Below are 19,094 nucleotides of genomic sequence, written 5' to 3' on the forward strand. Positions count from 1 at the left end.
CAGACAGTGGATGTTTTGTCTGCTCTGACCTAGACTCACAGTGTAGACCTGTCCTTAAAACTTATGACAGGGAAGTATGGAGAGTTTTGACGACCAGGTCTTTTCTACCAGCTTCTTTATCACAACGAATGCTAATTCAGTAACTTAGTGTTCATCTGAATGCATATTACAATGCATAGTCAAGCATTTTTCATTTAATAATTTAACATGTCATTTTTCCAGTTTGCCACTTGCAGCTGGCATTTTTGCAATACATTTTATTTTTCAGACCTCTTTTAGTGAATCACCAGATTGAGCAGCTGTGACAGCTATCCATTAATTATATCTCTGTATTAAAGTCTAATAAAATTATGACTTCCAAGGGAAAGTCTCCAATAGTGCCTAAGTGATAGTTGAACTACCACTATCTAGTAGTTGAATTGGTGGTTGATTAAATATTTGTACAGATATTCACATAGTTGTATTAACCTCAGTATTATTTATGAACACTTTGCCTTTGGGATTAGAATGAAGAAAAGCAATGGAGTTTTTATGTCTCAAAAGTAATTAGTATTGCCTTGATGCACATTTACACTGTGCCAATCACAGGCAATCCAAAATCATCAACATGTGTGCCATGGTCTTTCACCTGATTTAGTCTAAGCCAGACAGGATGCCTGCATTTCAAATACAGTGAAGTAGAAGCCATGCTGCCTTATTCTGTCTACTCCAATTTATAAAAAGTGAAGTGAAAATAATCAATGAGAGTCTAAAGGTCTTTTAAGATAGTAAAAAGTGAGTGACGTGCAAGATGAAACCAGCTATTTTGCTTAATCTAGAACCAGAAATTGAAATCAGACTGCAATACATAAATGCATTCATAATTTTGTATCACAGCTCTCCGTAGTCTCGTGATTCTCCTTTCCCAAATCCCTGATAAAAGCAGACTTATGTAAAGGTCAGATATGAGCAATTTGGGGACATGTTATTAACCTAAAGGCCAAACTCTCCCTGTCAGCTGAGGCTGGAGAGACCCTGCAAGCTGCAGCTGCTAGAGGGGGGTGTAAATGAGAGGAGTTTAATTACGCAGACATCTACATAAGAAATGGCTGGATCTCGGGAGGAATTCCCAGGAAGATATGTAAAAGCCCAATTCAGTAGGTTTCTATTACAAGCTTATTCAAGAGTAGATAGACTGAAGCTGATGCTGGGGAGGAAGACTTGTTTCATTGATTACCAGAACTTTCTCATCATCCATTTATATGGGTTTGACCTTTTCTTAAATGAAATGGAAACTTTTCAATTTTGTCATTGAAAATAGAGGCAAGTGCTGTCTGCAGGAACCGTAGACATACTGTTTCTGTCAGCTTTGTGATTTTTCTGTCAGTTTTTTCTTTTTGTTACTGGTATGCCATAATGCTGACAGCTTTTATTCTTTGAACAAAGCCTAGCAAGGAAGTTTCTGTTGAAATGTGATTATTCCTTTCACTGACACAGATGGGGACTGTTCCCACTTACTTCTGATTCTGTAACTGTGCTCCTGAAACTGTTGCCCTTCACCTTGTTAGGTTTTTTCAGACACCAAATATTTTCTAGGGGCTGGCAACATCCCAGAGAAAGAGTTGCTTTGCTCCTGCTGAAATCATCAGCAAAAGTAGCATGTAATTCAGCTTCAGTGCATTCAGGTGTAGATATTTGCTTATCACAAATACAGAATATTCCTTTACCTTGTATCCATTCTTTTTTCCCTATGAGCCACAGAAATGAGAATCAGTATGGCTACATTTAGAACCCATTTCTTTTTAAATGCTAGCCTTTTGCTATTTCACCTAGTGGGAAAAGGTAGAATTAGTATCATAGATTTATTGCCACCAAAGGTAACTTTCCAGGAAAGAATATATCTATTAATTGTTTTCTTGGAAGCTTTCAGTATGTCCCAAATGGTCTAAAAAACTCAACATTCATCTCACCCATTATATGGCACCCACAGCATCTCTGGTAAATCAAATTTAAGTCACCAACAGAGAGAGCAGCTGTGAACCTCACTCTTCACCCTAGCCTGACTGGATGTGCAAGAGCCCATCTCTCTGCTCAATTCTGTGGACTTGAATTTGTCATGGACTGACATGTTGCATTTCCATGAGAAATAGTATCCATAAGGGTTTCCAGCAATGGATCCTGCCTGATTCCTATATGTGGACTGCAAAGAATGTCCTAAGATCAGTAATATGGTGGGTTTCTCCCTGTTCTTTACCTCAGTAAAGACCAAGTAATCTTGATGGTAGTACAGCTAAAATAATTGATAATGAGCAAATCTAAATTAAGATATATTTCCTCATACATGACACGTAATTTCACCTGACTGTCAAGGAAAATGGGATGGATGAAAATGGGATGGAGGGATAGCTAAACAAACATAGGGGGGCCGGTCTGAAGGAAGGAAGGGGATCCAGGTAAGCAGAGCACAGCAGTGGGAGGTGAAGCCTTGGGTTGGGAAATAGCCACATCTATAAACAAGGAGGCATGAAACTGTCCCTTAAAAAACTGGTGACAAGGAACGTTTTGTTGCTGTTATTGCTATGATAACTAGTAAAATGCTGGATATTTAGTGGCAGATGAATGCTAGGAAACTTAGTGACAAAAAATAAACTTAAAACTCAGCTGAAGTACCTCTCACTCCAAATCTCCAAACAATTGAGAAAAGGAATCATGGCCATATATTTTAACTCACTCCTCTAAACAATGCCCCAATACACCCAAATGCTCATTTTGTGTGTGGAATCTGTCATGAGGCTGTCTGACATGCATATGCAGTCTACTCCACAAAAAATCATAACTTAAATTTACTACACCTATTTGCACTTAACCCTGCTGATAGCACCCTACAGGGAGTTAACCTTCACCTTCTGCTACTGAACATAATGGACAATTCAAAGGTGACTTTTAAAGGGAGATGTGTACCTTTTTCCTCTCATCTTGGGAGTTAATCAAAGACACTTGATCCAACAAGATCATGGCAATATATACCAACTTGTTCTAAATAACCTCTTGACCAGTTAATTCTTTATAACACATAGTCACCCAACACTTAGAATAGCTCACTCTGAATTGCTTGTATTAGCTATTGCCACTGTATGAAACAGAAACTTCATTGATACAAACTGCTTTCAGATAGGAACATGGTCATTAGAAAAAATATGATCTATGTCTCATTCACCCTAATATATAGCCACTAATTCATACCAAAATTATAACTAATAATAATCAAGACAATCACTGTAGTGATCACATGTGGTAAATACAGTTTCTTGCTACTAGATTTAGGACAAAATTATGCTCATGCATAATGTAGTCATATTCTTTCCACTTGATTTCCTAGAACTTTTAAGTAATCCGTAGACTTTAAAGATAATCTTCTTTAAAGATTTCTAATATTTAGAATCATAATTTCTTATATTTCTCCTTTAGATTTCATCTTCATCAAGGAAGCATCAAGGAAGATGAGTATAAAGTACCCCTTCATAGTTTCCTCTATATTCTTTCACTTAGGTGAAAAAAAATGCAGTCCGTAATAAAAGTGAAGAATTACAAAAAGTGTTTCTAAATGCTAGTACTGCCAATGCTTTTAAAATAAGGAAAGTAGCATTATTAGAATTAGTTTTGTCTGGTTTACTGCTCTGTTTCTTCTATCTAAAGTATTAATCCACTCCTCTGTGTAGTTGCTGTTAAACATAACTATGGATAGTATTTCCACATTCAGCTTTGTTAACATTAGAATACATGTGGCATAGGCTGTCTGGAGGTGATATATGTCCTTTTCCTCTGCAGTCTCAGAACCCCAAATCTAATCAAGTTGCCAGAGTCCTAGGGGAGAGGCCAGGATCCAGTAGTGCTAAGGAAGATGATGGACAGGAATTGCATAAAGGACAGTTTATTAGTTAAAAAGCCCTCTTGTCTTCTTTGTATTAACTTTTAATACTTTCTAAAAGAAAATTTAGAGCAAAAACATTGAAGGACTTACTCTAGTTCAAAAAAAAATAAAGTAGGCTTTCCTTTTCTAGTGCTCATTTTATGTTTTGAAATTTGAAATCTACAAAGAGTCTGCAAAGTAGAAGAAATCACTTTACCTTTATAACTTTTCTGTAGATCAATTCAAGAATGTAGTGATTCAGACTATTAAAGGACTACGAGCATTGATGGCTGAACAATGAATGCTCGGGACTTTTTAGCAGCTTTTAGCAGCATGTATTCATCTTAACTTTTCTTCTACAGAATTGGTTTGATTTAGAAGAAGAAAAAAGATATCTATCCAATGACAAGAAACTACTAATAATTCAGCAACTAATTTGATAGGGTTTTATTTAATCCATTGGGCTTTTTGTTGGGTTTTTCTTTTTAAATTCAACAATGCAAATAGATTTAACACAGTAAAAAGAAAAAATGCTCAAAAGATTATACAGAAACAGATGCAGAACATTTATGTTTGTTTATATATCAAACAAAAGATAAACCTGTTTGCCTGTTTGTGCAGGAAAGGTTTTTGGATAAAAGAGCAGAAAAAAGATTTTCTGTTTTTTTCAGGATGTTGTAAAAGTTAAAAAATAGTTATTTTAGGTTTGCAAAACCAAGGCAATACACTGATCAGCTTAATTTTTGTTGCTGATTTGGTAATCAAAAATCCTGATTTTATTCAAAATGAATTATCATTTGCCTTTTGCTGGGGGACTGAAAATTAGTGGTTCTAACATTTTTATGTTTAATTGGAAGTGGTATAATAAATTATTTTTTTGTGAGCTGATTTAATTCTGTATGGAAATTGAGTTTGAGTTCTACTGTCCTGAGCAGTACAGAGACAGTAAATAGCCTGTAGTTCTTGCTGTTTGGGTTTTCTCGAGCAGCGAGCATTGAGATGCTGATAATGCCATTTTTTTTAAATCACATTGTGTATTCTGCTCTAAGCACTAGGCACATAATATTAGATAGTGTAGCCCTACATGTTCTCTTAAATTCTGCTTTGTGGACCTAGCTCTCCATGCCTAGGCATATGGGACATTTAATAACCAGTGCTTCAAGGTTAGTTACCCATCACCACAAAACAGAATTCAGCATTAATAATAGCTCTGTTGTATGTGAACATCAAGACCCAAAAGTTTTCCATCTGAACTTTTCCTTTGGATAGGCCTGAATTAGTAGATTTTAAAGCACATACAGTAAACTTCTTCAAAAATAATTCAGTGTATTTAAGAAAATTGTGTATTTGTTAACTGGAGGTATGATCTTCCTTGAGATCTGTAATAATAACTGTACTGTAAATGGAAAACAATAACTGTAAATGGAAAACAAATCCTACATAGTTCTTCACTGTGATTGTTAACAATAGGTGGTATGCCATGCCATGCATGTCACTAACAGAGAAAAAAACTTGCAACTTGCCTTTCTGCTTTGGTGAACTTGCTGCATCGTGTCCTGCAGTCTTTATTAATACACTCCACAAAGGATAATGGTAACGTGTTGTCTGAACTTGTCATTTAGGGGACTAAAACCACAGATGAGAGAGCAAATAAAATTACAATTTGCACTGAGTCGTATTTGCCAAAGTTTCTGCATTATTAGTTATTCCAGTGACTAAGTACAGCGATAGAAACCGTCATTTCTCACAAAAATCTTAAATTTAGATGGACATCTATGCCCACAGAAGCACTGTTTGCCTCTCACCTTTGAGGAAATATTACCCATTTAATATTCCAAACAGTGAAAATTAAACCCAGAAAAATGCTTTGTGGCATTTTCGATTAGAGTTAAAAATGGGATGAAGAAAAGACAAATAAGTATGTTATGAAATACAGTCACCTTGAATTAAGGTGGTATAAAGCTTTTTGGCTGTGTAACCTTAGGAATCTGCAATATGCCAGACTGGGGTCTCAGCTCTTGCCATATAAATGAGTGGGGGATTTCTAATTTTGGTGCAGAAAGTGGTTCTGATGATTTGTTAGAGGGAACATGTTTTTCAGGCACTCCTGACTCAACTGCCCAGCTTAATAAGGATACTTTCTGCTGAAATTGTCAAAGAGATGTGAGACTGGCCTTTAAGAGTCCAATAGCATTTATGGCAACAGTAAAGGCACACCAGTGTACTCGAATCCCATCCGTTCCAGCATACAGGCTAAAGCGATAATAAGCTGGAAGGAGCTCCTTCCCTTACAACATCTTCAGTACTCCAGTTTCTCACTGAAAATCAGATTTTTTCAGGACTGGCTGCAAAGAGAGTAGGATAACTGACCAAGGGATATCACTATATCCTTGTCTGTGTTTGGTCCTCATTCTTCCAAAGTCTGAGGAGTGAATTTGAAACACCTGAGGAAAGCACTGCTTTGCCGTAAGGATCCACATTTGTCTTCCTGGACCTCTTCCCATTCTCTCCTATATGCCTTTCTCACCCCAGACTGAAATGTTGTTGGTTCAACTATATGCCTATGAGAAAGCTACTTGTGTGTCAGGAGACAAATGAATTTGCTCAACCAACTAGATAAGGTTTTTGGTAATGTTGTTTAGTGTTTTAACAGTCTCTGCAACTTAGCCACAGCAGGAGACTCTGTCAATGTACAGTAAACAAGAACAGATTGATTTTGTAATCTCATGAGGGAGGCCTGCCTTCACATTTGACTAAAGCTCTCATTTCTTTTGCTCTAGTAAACCTACAAGCTATAGAACAAACAGCACTCTAGTACTTCATACATTTAAAAAAAGAAAATCCATTTCCATCTTCCAAAAGACAGAATCGCAGGTGCAGAAGGTCAGCACAAGTTCCCAGGCACTCTGTAGCACCGTGCTCTTGAAAAAGAGCTCTTTTTTATTTTTGGAAGCAGCTGAGGCAATTTTAGCATCAGTTCACCTGTGGTATGAACTGCATCTTCCTTAATGCATCAACTTTCCTGTTATACAATTTTATTTGTATGAACAGAGATGAATATTTTTTGCAAAACTGAAAAACAGGAGGAAAACAGTCTATAGTTGTTAGAGGGTAATGTAAAATTTCTGCTTTTACAGTGAAGCCAAGATTTCCATAAATTATCCTTAGTGTGTTTAGAACCTTCTCGTACCCCTTGAGGCCACTAAAACCGTTTCCTATGGCATGTGCCCAGGGTTTAGAAAAGGGGATTAGTTAAGTGATTTGAATTGTACATTCAATATTTATTTTATCTTCCACTCTTGTTTCACCACTGTGCACCTTTTTAATGCCTCATAATTATCAGATATTCGGGGGCTTTTTGCAGTGCTGTATTTTCCTATAATCTTCAAATGTGGGGTTTTTTCCATTGTTTATGGTGAATTTAAAGAAAATTAGAAGTCTTAAAAAACCTACAAAGAATAGCTTTTCAAAAAATATAATTCTAGAGGAATGTTTTGGTTTCATTCACACATTGAAGGAGCACCTTGTTTATTCCTAAGGAGCTGAGAGAAGTCCCAGGAGTAGCGAGCGGTATTGGGGCTGAGGAGCCAGAAGTTCCCAGCCAGGTCACAAGTCCACAGGCACGCCATGCGGCTGGATGTGTGCTGCAAGCCCACACACTCTTTGGGAAGCCCTGCTGTAGTGGGAAGCCAGTTTTCACATGCCTGTTTTCTTTAAATTCAATGGACACTACCCCTTGGCAAGCTTCATTTTGTTCTCCAGGCTGCACCCTGGGTCCCATGCTGCAGTAAAGTCTCAGTGCACGTTCTGCATGCTACCAATCCCAAGATTAGTTTCAGTTCCTTGTAGAATTCAGGCAGAAGATGTGCCTCTGAAAGCTCTTCTAAAACTTAGGCTGCATTACCAACTGTAGTCCAGTCCTTTTCGTGTGAATTGAGATATGTGTTAATTACATGTTTTTATTAAAAATAATTCCTGGTCTCATTTAGTAAGGCAGACATCCAGCACATAAAATTTTAGGTTAAATGGTTAAAGATTTACAAAATTTTTAAGTAATTAATGATGGTTTTAAAATGGGATGTATCAGCCATCTTAAACTATCAATAGCTGCGCTTTTCTTTGTGCTATCATCTGTTTATCCCACTTCTTTACCCATAGTGTTCCTTAATTTAAGTCCTGCTAGTTTAACCTAATCACTGAAGTTGAGATTTACCATGTTAAATGACACTAAAATACAACGATTATTTTACATCCTTATATTTGTATTTTAACATGTCCAAGTTCTTTAAAAAAAATGAAGTTTCTAACAGTTTTACCATTTTCTTTTAAATGCTGGCAAGTTTCACTCATTTTAATGACAAGGAAAAATTCTCATCATGAAAAGCGGCAGCTAAATATTGCAAGGTATTTTGAAAGGAAGATCATAGACTTTGAGTTAAGTGACAGCTAAGTTATGGTCAAAGGAAAGTATTTTTTCTTTCGCATTTAACAAAACTTTCGCAGCTGCAATTGTGTTGAAAGATAATACTAAATTCTTTAAACTTCTAGTCAGCCTGTCAGAGATTCAAAGCAGTCACTAAAATTTTGTTCTAGCAATTGAGGTGCAGTTTCTCAGCACTGTATGTCCCATCTCTAGTGCTGTGGCAAGGCACGATGTTTTTCAAACCACTTTATTGTGGTTTGTCATAGAACTGAGGTACTTCCATTAGTACTTCTCTTTATATGCCAATTGCTTCAATTTTCAGTCTTGCATAGGAAGAAATGGTAACATAAGGAAGCAAATGAAATATCCTAGGTGAGAATGTACTCTGCAAGTGAGAAAAATAAAACCTTCATATGTCAATATGTAATTACAAATTTTTTTTTTTTCATTTTACAGTCAATGTCAGTTTCAAAACTGTAAGAGAAGTAAAAAAAAAATCAGGCAGTGTTAGGTCCTTAATCTTCAGGTTTTACTCCTCCAGGCTGTCATTACTCATTGATAGTCTGACTGATGTGAGCTGGACAACTTGCATGATATTCTGAAGTACCGATTTTTGTAAGGCAAAATTAGCAACATTTGCAAAATGCTTAGCAAATCTCTGGTATATTGAAAAGGCAACATTTATTTCTTCAGAATTATTTTTCTGAGCCCTAGAATTGAGGATGCAGGATCCCCAGAGTGGATAATTTCCTTCAGTGATAGGTTCGTGTCAGCTTTCCCTTCAGAGAGGTGGATGAATTTTAATTGGGTGCACCTGGGACTTCCCCCAGCGAGTCTCTCTGCTGACTTCCAGCTCTGTCAGGGTCGAGCCTCCACATCTGTAGAGTTGCATTCGATCCTTTGAGAAAGTGTCAGTTGAGATTTCATAAATAGAGCTTGAGAAAGAGTGCCTCCATCTCTGTATTTACAGCTTTAACAAAGCCACATCAGAAGCACTAATGTAAAATACACCAGATATTGAAATGGAGAAAGAGCAAGTTGTGCAACCCTTTATCTATTGAGGTTAGGTAGCCTCAAAAAATTTATGCAACTTCCAAAATGACAGAGAAACTTACTTAATCCTTTTGTTGTTGTTGTTCTATACATATCCAGAAAGAGTTAAAAAAGACTCATGAGTATCAGATTCCCCTGGGCATCCCTATCCCACAGTATCCCACAGTATCGCAGTCCCCTGGATAACCTCTGTCCCACACCTTCCAAGTTCATCAATCAGATTCTTCCTGGTTAGAGATATTTGCACCCATGTCAGTGCATCCAAAGCAACCAGAAGCTGTTTCTCTGTCACATATTTTGTATTCCAGATTTTAAAACATGTATTGATTAGCTATCATCCATAGTCCTTCCCATGGAGCTGTTAGATTTTAAGGGAAAGTTACATTATTGATCTAAAGATTGTAGATTTGCCTTACTTTATAACAAAAGCAAGAGACTGGTTTTCTTTGAAAGTAATGCTAGTGAATGTATGGTTCTGGTTATCCCTCAAAAGGAAAAATTCTTCCAAAGTCTGTGATCCTTTATAGCAATAAAATTTGATCTCATCTCTTTGTCCTTCAGGCACCACTCCACTAATACATTAGTAACCTTCCCTATCCAGATCTCACTGAAACACCAGTAATTATCTGCTGTTTAGAGATCCAGTACCCCACAGGAGGCTCATGTCACTTTTGAGAGCGTGTCTGAGTGAGGAAGGAAAGCAGAATAATGTCTGAGTGTTTGCCAGGAGTGCAGAGGAAAGCGATACTGCCAGAGAGAGCAGGGCGCTCGGTAGAGTGAGGCTGGAGGGCGTGGAGCAACAGGAGAGGTTGGGTACCTTGCCCTGAACTCAAGGTCAAGCTGAAGGCAAGATCACAGTTCTTTTGCTGTGTTTTTTTTATTCTTTAAGTTCATAATATTTTTTAAGACAAAGAAATTAGATGGGAAGTACTGAGCCATAGAGCAAAGTCATCCTGCTACCTTAAAATATATACCTTAAAACATACGCCCAAATTCTCTGTCTCTGACCTGATGTCTTCCTCATGACTAGCTGGAAAGGACAGCTGGGAAAAATCACCGTGCTTGAAAATTAGGGATGTCATCAAAAGAGTGTAAGTGAAAAAGAAAATGGTGGGAGAAATGCAATTTGACATGTACAGTACTGAAGTTCAACCTATATAAGTCTGCAGAAATTCTGAAACTTCATTATGGACATCCAATTAATATTGGGGTTTTTTGATGTTAATATCTACTTTGACACTGGATGCTCATGATGTCTCTCTGTCTAGCTTCATCAGATCTCTGTCTCTCATCAGATCTCTATTGAGACAGCCTTTGATAGAGACCCACTAAAGTTTTTCCATAATATGAAGGTGTGTGTCTCAGTGATACACATTTTTAATTAGTCAGAGCTGTTGTTTATGCTGTACCAGACAGTTCCTTCGCAATCTTCCGTTCATCAGTTTTGTTTCATTTTGTCAGATTGACTATAATATACTTTCACTAAGGATTCAAATACATTTTAAGTATTAAATTGTGTGTACTGTCCAGTTTTCAACTGATAAAAGTACATATTAATATAACATACAGAAGAGAAGTATCTGTTTGCTAAGGGTACCAAGTAGCTTCATTCTTAGATGATAACTTACTTCTTTTCTCTTTATAAATGAACGTAAAATCGCTCATATACTTAAGCATTGAGGTATGTCATTAATTCTATTTAGAGGCTGTAACTACCATTCTATTCAAAACAATAATTTAAATGAGGCTTTGCACTCAGTCTATGTGAACACAGGAGACAGATACCACAATAGCTCGCAATAATTGACCTAGTGGAGCCATTCTGGAATCATTTGAGAGTAATATACTTGATCCTGCAACCTTTCCTCCCACAAGCAGTCTGATTTCAATCTTACAGTTGCAACAGAGGCATGACATCATCTCTGATTCATGGGGTTATGAAGAATGAATGCATTATATATGGAAAGTAACATTCTGATCTCTCAGCCATAGTAAGATGTTGGAATCGAGAGAGGTCAAACACATTGTCTGAGTCTTGTAGCTGAGATGATGCGGAGTGATCCAACACAGGTGCATGGGGGAAATGATGCCAATAGGTTTCCCTGTTGCACGCTAGGAAATTTAAATGTCTTGCCACTGAGTTGGGCTGTCTGAACGGGAACATTTTTGGGAAGGGGGAAATTCCTCACTGACAAGTATAGTCCTTTCCTCCCCTTTGTTCACTTGGGAGGGACAGTTTAAGGTAAGGCCCCTGTTCTCAGAGGAAGCCAAGATTGTGACCTTGTTGCATACTCTGTCTTCTTCAGCAAGAATTTTAGGAGGAGCAAAAGAAGCAAAGCTGGGGTCAGAGATGGGAACAAACACAGAATTAATTTGGTGGGGGACCTAAAGAATACAGTGTATTTGGTGACAGAATAAACTGCTTGGGCAGGAAAAAGGGAAGTTGTGAGGTAATGATTTTTTACACCACTACCACCCCAGTCAGAGCAGGGCTCTCCTGACTCCTCTCACAGTTCTCAAGTGTGATGAAGGGATGCAGGATGCTTGTGCTTGTGTGTGCACAGCCAGTTATTGAGATTAACCATGAGAAACAAGACACGAACTTCCCTATGAGATTGCGTGTTATGGGCAAAAATAGCAGAGCTTATGAATGAAAGGATGAGGTCTCACTGCTACTGAGATTACACAGAGTAAAACCATGCTGGCCAGCCTTTCCCGTGGGACATACCCCACACCTGGCCTTACTGTGTATGCCGTGTGTGTTGGATGTGGCCCCCTGACTTGAAGAGCTCCCAAGAAAGAAGTCGCTCGGGATAGACCACCCTCTGATGTTGGGATTCTCATCCTGAGGACTAAATGAATTGGAAAGGCATAGCAGCATCCGTCTTGGTAGTTGCTTGGGCCTTTTCTCATCAGGGCCACCAGCAGTTCCCAGCAGCTGGAGGCTGTATGGAGCTAAATATATATAGACTGAGAATTACTGAGGCAGTCTGTAAGTCAGGATGGGAAAATCAAGCTGAGCATGAGGAGTGATGTTGCTATTGAAGTTCGAGAAACTGCAGGTTGTCAGCAGAGGTGTCAGTCCAGCCCCCTGCAGACCCCATGCCTGGGCAGCTGGTATGGCTTTTCTGAGGCTTGATAGGTGAAATAAAACTCACTCCCTGTGGATGCCAGGATGCCAAAGGCTGTCTTGGGTTGGACTTAGTGATGTCATGATTCTGCTCTTTGTCAACAAAATAACCTAAGCTGACTCTAGAAAAGTAACTGGAAGGTAAGGGGAGTGGGCATATCTGCTTTGGATCTCTCAGCCTCTGATTAAGCGATGCTTCCTTAACAACATTGGATGGGGGTGTGGGAGGAATTAGCCCCCTCAGATAATATCTGAAGCTTCAAATTGGCTTCCTTTTTCTTGTCAGAGAAAAAAAAAATCCCTGCTCCTGCAGAAAAGGTATTAGTGTCTCAGGCCTATGAGGGCACGGCAGGGCAGGTACTTCTGTAAGGACTCTTGTGCTTTTAAGTGGCTCCAATTATTTCTGAACACTAAGTAGAGTGCTCATTAAGCTTTTCCCTTAAATGAAAATTATGACCTACGAGGTCATGTTAATTAAGGAGCACAGTAAGTCAGTGTGAAGAGGTCCTGTTAGCACAAACAGAGGGCCCAATCCTGCATAACATTGTGCTCACAATTAGTCTGGGTTTGTGTTCATCCTTGTAATATTAAGAATTTGTAGGACAGGATCATTGCACAAATAAAAATTGCTGCAGGTCAGTCCGATCCAACAGCAGTCACAGGCTCATTATGTGATCGTGAGCTGTATCTGCTTTTAGATAATACTGACCAGAGTGCTCTGGCTTGCTGTGATCAGGAGCAGTGCCAATTTACCCTGTTGAGAAGAAAAGTTGACATATTCCAAGACTTTTACTTGCTTTCTAAAGTTTGTCATTTGGACTGGTATGGTACAAGATCATACACAGTGATGAAATTTTACAGTTCAATCATCACATTTCAGCCATGAGTCCCATTAGCTGCAGGAGGCTCTAGCTGTCAGACACCTTCCAACTCCAATTAGTACAGCACAGCCTGGGCTGGGGCATGAATTTCTCCTCTGTGAACCAGTTTAGATGTGCTGAGTCTCACATGTTCTTGCAATATGTTTACTAGCCCTCACCTCCCATTGCCCCACAGCTTCTTTCTCAGACTTTCTCAGCACAGCCTCACCATGTCCACGTGGGAAACCCATCCGGCTGCTGGATCTGGGATACACAAGATTCCAGCACAGGGAAAGGCTGCGGGGATGCACTGCAGCCAGGGGTTCATAGTCATACACAGCTGCAGTGAGTCCTCCTTGGCAACACCCTTTTGACAAGCTACAGCTGTATCCTGTTCCCTTTATATTACATACCTCTCATGTGACCAATACTTGTGTATCCATATGCCCCGTTACCTAATGTCAGGAGGCAATTCACAGGATTTGACACTTGGCATCCCAAACATTTGGACTTTGGGAAGATGAAGGATGTTATCAGGATGACAAAAGCTTAAAATTGATAGCCCTCTCAGAAGGTGTATAGGATCATTATAGCTGACAGACCTCTATGAAAATGGAGGAAAATCCTCTGAAATAAGGATTTGGCCCTAAAACTGCAGAAAACAATCTTTTAAATTTGGGTCTTACTTTTGTAAGGAGTTTAAAAGGCTCATTTTGTAAATGTCCGTACACAACTGTACACCCAACTGAAAAATACCAGAACTGGGATCATCCTTGCTCATTCTTGTATAGAAAACACCACAGTTTTCTTATTAATATTAATAAAAGTTTGTTAATAGTGGAGGATTTATACTGGTTTTAACAAGTTTCTGTCCTAAAGTGTACTCTTCCTGTTCAAACAAGAAGAGTTATTAATTGCAATCCACACATCAAAAAACAAAAATGCAGAAATTAAAAAGAAATCTGGGATTTGAATTAGCAATTTTCCTCATGACATATTAAGACTTTAAGGTGGAATTCTGTGCCTCATGTTACAGTACTGTACTCTTACCATTGCTTCTAAGTCACATACATGGCTAGCTGCTTTTCTGTATTCAGTATTCAAGGGCATATCTCTGCTGATGTAAACGGTGACAGTTCTGTTGAAGCCAGCAGAGCTTGGACAATATACACCAGGTAAGATCTGCCCCTTAGTATTCACCCCCATCTGCTGTGTGACTCAGTCATACCAAAACTGCCAAGCACCTGCTTGCCTGATGTTTTTTTAATGAGTTGAACTCTTCGTGTTGGGTTTGTGTCTCTGCCAGGTTCCAGTTTAATCACATATAATTTTTAGTGTGAAGTTTCACCTTGGGCTTTGAACTTGTAGGGACAGAACAAAAAGTCCTGTTTCTAGAGGAACTTGCATAGTAATAATAATAATAATAGCTAGAATATAAGGCAAGTATTTTAATTCATAGGTTATGACATTCAGCTTTTATGAACAGGAAGGAGGAATTATCTTCGATAGACAGGAAATAATGAGGCTGACCCATATTCCATAATAGTGTATGAAAATTAACTAAAGATTTGTGTAGCTAAGATAATGAGCACTTATATTTAAATTTATAGCCTGGCATAATTGTGTAAAAGTTTGTGGGAGAAGATGTGTGTGTACATTAATAGATTAGTGGCTGTCTCTGGAGTTTCCAGTCAAATCCTATAAAGCAGTTCAGTATGTAATAAATCAAACTCAGAGGGCTTGCTTGTAAAATGTTTGGCTAAAAGTATCCTAAGATGCATGAGACCTGCTTTCCCAAGAATGTGGTGTTCTTTTTTAACTTTCAGATTAGAGTCAGTATATGATATGTGTTTTGCAGTAGACCAAAATACGCTTTTTTAAGTAATAAAATTTATTTATTTATCAGGAAGTAAAGCTGTCAGTAATTAAAAAAAAAAAAATAGCTCTGACATCCTGGAACCACTAATGTAAGCTTCTGGTGAGCTGTTTCAGAAACATGAATAGACCCTTACAGTGGGATTTTTTAAATCCTTAGGACAAATTATTTTAATCTTTAAAATTCTGGTTTTGGAAAATCATTGTAAAGGAGAAGATAAATGGACACACACACACTTGTTTTCTTACTGTAAATAATTTGTGAATTTGGTAGTTGTCATAGCTATAAAGTGGCTTTGTAAATGTGATTGGTACTAATAATATTTTTGTAGTTTTGTTCTACTATTTGTCTGAGAATCTGTGTTTTATGTATCCTCATTAACAAAATTAAAATAGATTAACAGAATAGAATAGACTAACAAAATAGAATAGGTTTTCAGTCTGGGATAATATTGAAAGAGAAAGCTCCCCTAGTGGTACATTAGAACATTTTTGTGAAATATAATGTTAATAAAGGAGCATTTTAGAACAGGAAGTGAAAAGAATATTGCTAATCTACTGAAATGGCAGAGGAAACTTGGGGTGACAGTTTGTCGTCCCTTTACCAAGGTAGGAATTTCACTGAATAACCCGCATTCACATTGTCATAGGAATACAAGTAGCCAAGCTCCACTGATGGAAATATTATCTATAATTTTTGTTTGAAGAAAAAGATTCTGGACTATAATTTCTGGAACTCACAAAGGACAGCCATCAGGGAGCAACTTCAAAATGGTTATTTAAAAATTGAATATGCAACAAATACACAGATATAGAACCCTTTAAATGGCATGTCCTGGTTTGTATGTAATTTATTCTAAAAATGAAAGGATGTTTTCCATTGCCCTGTTGCTGTTAAACACAATCATTTGGGACAGCCTGACAAAAGCATATCAAAGAAACTCAGCCCCACAATTGTGTCTTTTTCCCCCCCCCCCCTCCCTCTGCATTCTGCATCCCTGTATGCTGCCTTTTCTATGTTTCACATTTTTCTGTGTTTGGTAGAGTGTTACTGGTGAATATTCTTTTTGCAGCCTGGGGAAGGGAGAGTCTATTAGTGAGAGACTGACATAGACAATCCACAACATGCTGCCAAATCACAGAGTTAACACACACACGTGCGTGCACACAATTCCTTATTGGCTACTTCCTACAATAGAAATTACAGTGTTTTTACGGAAAGCTGGAGGGGGGGTTAAGTTAGTGGTCTTGCTTTGTAGAATGTTATGCTGTGAGCGTAAGCACTCCTGTTGCTGATCAACACTAGCACTGTCAGATGCTTCAGAGAAAAGCACAGGAAATCCAGGAGTGGCAATTAAAGATTAATTTGAATCAGAGGAATTTTCCTCTTAACCTTCATTAGCTTGTGATATGACCTCAATCTGAAGGACGTTTTTCCTTCAGTTATTATCACAAATATTCGTTAATTTGTAAATAGCTAAACCTCTTTTAAATCTTGTTAAGGCCCAGTGATACACTGTGGTGGTGAGTTCCCCAGGTCTTATAGAAATAATTTATTTCTGTCACCTTTAAATTTACTGCCTTTAAATTTCCTATTTAAATGGGCAGAAGGAAGATAACCATGTTCAATTTATTTTCTGTATATCCATTTGTAAAACAACCCCCATTTAAAAGAGTTCCGATCTTTTCAACCTCCCTTTGTATAGAATTAATTTGCCTCTACCTTTTTATTTAATACTAATTAGATTCCCCAGTGTGATGCTGAGGATCAATGACCTTGTCTACATCTGTCCTGCATTACAGATAGCTCTGGACCACAGGCAGTCTTCCAAGCTATTTCTACACCCATTGCATTGTGTAGGCAGAAGTATTTGCCCATTTAATCTCCTTCAGAACATACAAGTTGGAAGACTCAACTACAAAAGCTTTTTCTCTCCTCTACCTGCCAGCTAGGTTTCGCAGTTGATCTAGCCCTCATTGATGGCTCCCAGTCCCGCTTCTCAGGATATTTCTAGAAATATTTCCAAAGCTTATAGGAGATAGGAGGCAATGGTGCTGATGGGAGAAAGGTTGGAAGTGGGCATCAGCAGCAGCGATGCTTCCTTCAGGGTAACTGCACTTGCGATAACTGATGAGCTTTAGCTTCATGTGCCGCACAGCAGCCGACTGACAGTGAGTGGTCCCCAGGAGAGCTTATTCCCAGATGAAATGTGATAGTGAGTGACATGGTGCTGGGCTCCCAGTTTGACGTATGTGCAGAAGAAAAGCAGGAGTAATAGAATGAAAGGAGGAATACTTTACTGTCTGCATCCCTGTGAGAGGCGATGGCCAGCATCTTCCTAGGATAAATGGTATGCAGTGTAGCCTACCCAAATTGCTAGTAGTGCTTCACAGGCCAGTGGCATGGTTGGAGGCTGCTAAACAGTTGCAGACCTCCTGAACCTGTCCTTAAGTCTTGTTCGTAAGCGTTACAACATCAGCAATACTCAAAAGCACAAGAGGCATCTAAAGCTCCCAGTTAGAGCAGTAACACCTGAAGTGCCTCAGAGGAGTCATTTAGAGCATTTAGAGCATTTCTGAAAGCAAAAAAGATGGGTGGCTGGTGAATTTGATCTCAAACCTTGCCTCACACATGCTTTTACGCTACATTGTAAGTACAGCTGGTGTGGGTTTGGCGATATCATATTTTGTGTAAGACAGAGATGCTAGTAATTTTTGTTGCAGAAAAATCCTACGAAGCTTTCATTGAAATACTGACCAACTTGCAGAGCAAGTAAATATGCCAGTGACCACAAGTTCTGCTGCACTGGGGGGTAGCTCATTTCCATGTGCCTAGATAAGATGACAGGAAACAGCATTTCGTTGTCTTACAGGATTTTCTTTGTAGTGATTTTTCCTAAACTTTGCAAAGACATAATCTAAAACTATTTCTATAAATTTCTAAAACCAAATTAACCATTAATATTATTGCAGCAGCTCAAGGGAGACTGTCTCATTAGTGCTAGGGAAACTGCTGTAACAACTGTGTACCTTTACACCAATTCAGCTGAGAAGTAACTATCCAATATCAGGAAGAAAATTTTATTAACTAACTGTACGGTGAAATCACTAGTTTAACCCATATATATTTCTTCAGTATCAGAAAAGAAGATGGAGTGGTACTAAGTATTAACATAATTAATGCCTTGGGCTGCTTATATAATAAATGTGCTAACTATATTTATATTGTTGGTTGCTTGGTGCTACTTACCTGCTAAGCATGTTGCTGAATAAGATTAATTAACAGTATTCCTATTCAGAGGTCAGATCACCTTATGTGGATCTCAGGTAGTAGAATCAGTAAACCCTTACTATTTAGCTGATGGATTTAATTATTAGATGGAATCTCTAAAGAGTTATAATCCACTATCTGCTTTTTACTTTTATTTACCTGTTTCAAGTACTCTGTAGTAGAGTGGTGTTTTAAATGGGTTTAAACCGGCTTAAAACCTAGTTGCTAATTTTAATATACATATACAAGTGATCTAGTTGTCCAGTTTCCTTTTCTGTCACTGTGCATATAAATATGCAGCTGTTTTTTTCCTCTTCCAGCTTTCATGACTCCATATTCTGTTCCCTTCAGAGATGTGTGCTCTGTCTTCTAGGTACCTTAAAAACTGGTGTCCTTGCTCAGAATAACATTATTTCCATGTTGCTGTATATATTAATTCATTTACTATAGTATCTTTATGCCACCAAGTAATCAAAAACAGAAACCACAATGTTAATATCTCTCTCTGCATTCCATTTGAGCTGTTAGGAGAAACTGGATTTTTATAAGTAGATTGGCTTTTCTGTGAGCATATCAGTGTGAAATGTATATTG

The 19,094-nt window shown here is 38.2% G+C and overlaps 1 protein-coding gene across 10 annotated transcripts in view; it reads left to right on the forward strand.

Annotated features, from left to right (window-relative positions):
* Positions 1 to 19,094, forward strand: part of MAGI2 (membrane associated guanylate kinase, WW and PDZ domain containing 2) — a 763,738-nt gene that overhangs the window by 552,738 nt on the left and 191,906 nt on the right. The window lies entirely within an intron of this gene.

The sequence above is a fragment of the Strix uralensis genome, chromosome 5, assembly GCF_047716275.1.
Source record: "Strix uralensis isolate ZFMK-TIS-50842 chromosome 5, bStrUra1, whole genome shotgun sequence".
NCBI classification, from domain to species: Eukaryota; Metazoa; Chordata; class Aves; order Strigiformes; family Strigidae; genus Strix; species Strix uralensis.